This window comes from Carcharodon carcharias, chromosome 33, assembly GCF_017639515.1.
Source record: "Carcharodon carcharias isolate sCarCar2 chromosome 33, sCarCar2.pri, whole genome shotgun sequence".
Classification (NCBI taxonomy): domain Eukaryota; kingdom Metazoa; phylum Chordata; class Chondrichthyes; order Lamniformes; family Lamnidae; genus Carcharodon; species Carcharodon carcharias.
Window position 1 is genome coordinate 18,483,532 of NC_054499.1, and position 2,176 is coordinate 18,485,707.

Below are 2,176 nucleotides of genomic sequence, written 5' to 3' on the forward strand. Positions count from 1 at the left end.
GCCCTGACTCTGTATCTCTCTCTCGCCCTGCCTCTGTATCTCTCTCTCGCCCTGCCTCTGTATCTCTCTCTCGCCCTCCGTCTGTACCTCTCTCTCTCTCGCCCTGCCTCTGTATCTCTCTCCCTTGCCCTGCCTCTGTATCTCTCTCTCGCCCTGCCTCTGTATCTCTCTCCCTTGCCCTGCCTCTGTATCTCTCGCCCTGCCTCTGTATCTCTCTCTCTCTCGCCCTGCCTCTGTATTTCTCTCCCTTGCCCTGCCTCTGTATCTCTCGCCCTGCCTCTGTATCTCTCTCTCGCCCTGCCTCTGTATCTCTCTCTCGCCCTGCCTCTGTATCTCTCTCTGTCACCCTGCCTCTGTATCTCTCTCTGTCGCCCTGCCTCTGTACCTCTCTCTCGCCCTGCCTCTGTATCTCTCTCTCGCCCTGCCTCTGTGTCTCTCTCTCGCCCTGCCTCTGTAACTCTCTCTCGCCCTCGTCCTGCCTCTGTATCTCTCCCTCGCCCTGCCTCTGTATCTCTCTCTCGCCCTGCCTCTGTATCTCTCTCTCGCCCTGCCTCTGTATCTCTCTTTCGCCCTGCCTCTGTATCTCTCTCTCTCTCGCCCTGCCTCTGTATCTCTCTCTCTCGCCCTGCCTCTGTATCTCTCTCTCGCCCTGACTCTGTATCTCTCTCTCGCCCTGCCTCTGTATCTCTCTCTCGCCCTCCGTCTGTACCTCTCTCTCTCTCGCCCTGCGTCTGTATCTCTCTCTCACCCTGCCTCTGTACCTCTCTCTCGCCCTGCCTCTGTATCTCTCTCTCGCCCTCCGTCTGTACCTCTCTCTCTCTCGCCATGCCTCTGTACCTCTCTCTCGCCCTCCGTCTGTACTTCTCTCTCTCTCGCACTGCCTCTGTATCTCTCTCTCGCCCTGCCTCTGTATCTCTCTCTCTCGCCCTGCCTCTGTACCTCTCTCTCTCACCCTGCCTCTGTATCTCTCTCTCGCCCTGCCTCTGTACCTCTCTCTCGCCCTGCCTCTGTATCTCTCTCTCTCGCCCTGCCTCTGTATCTCTCTCTCTCGCCCTGCCTCTGTATCTCTCTCTCTCGCCCTGCCTCTGTATCTCTCTCTCTCGCCCTGCCTCTGTATCTCTCTCTCTCGCCCTGCCTCTGTATCTCTCTCTCTCTCGTCCTGCCTCTGTACCTCTCGCCCTCGCCATGCCTCTGTACCTCTCGCCCTCGCCATGCCTCTGTATCTCTCTCTTGCCCTGCCTCTGTATCTCTCTCTCTCGCCCTGCCTCTGTATCTCTCTCTCTCGCCCTGCCTCTGTATCTCTCTCTCGCCCTGCCTCTGTATCTCTCTCTCTCGCCCTGCCTCTGTATCTCTCTCTCTCGCCCTGCCTCTGTACCTCTCTCTCGCCCTGCCTCTGTACCTCTCTCTCGCCCGGCCTCTGTATCTCTCTCTCTCGCCCTGCCTCTGTATCTCTCTCCCTTGCCCTGCCTCTGTATCTCTCGCCCTGCCTCTGTATCTCTCTCTCTTGCCCTGCCTCTGTATCTCTCTCCCTTGCCCTGCCTCTGTATCTCTCTCTGTCGCCCTGCCTCTGTATCTCTCTCTCTCGCCCTGCCTCTGTATCTCTCTCCCTTGCCCTGCCTCTGTATCTCTCGCCCTGCCTCTGTATCTCTCTCTCGCCCTGCCTCTGTATCTCTCTCTCGCCCTGCCTCTGTATCTCTCTCTGTCGCCCTGCCTCTGTATCTCTCTCTGTCGCCCTGCCTCTGTATCTCTCTCTGTCGCCCTGCCTCTGTATCTCTCTCTGTCGCCCTGCCTCTGTACCTCTCTCTCGCCCTGCCTCTGTATCTCTCTCTCGCCCTGCCTCTGTATCTCTCTCTCGCCCTGCCTCTGTATCTCTCTCTCGCCCTGCCTCTGTATCTCTCTCTGTCGCCCTGCCTCTGTATCTCTCTCTGTCGCCCTGCCTCTGTATCTCTCTCTGTCGCCCTGCCTCTGTACCTCTCTCTCGCCCTGCCTCTGTATCTCTCTCTCGCCCTGCCTCTGTATCTCTCTCTCGCCCTGCCTCTGTATCTCTCTCTCGCCCTGCCTCTGTATCTCTCTCTCGCCCTGCCTCTGTATCTCTCTCTCACTCGCCCTGCCTCTGTATCTCTCTCTCTCGCCCTGCCTCTGTATCTCTCTGTCTCACCCTGCATCTGTATCTCTC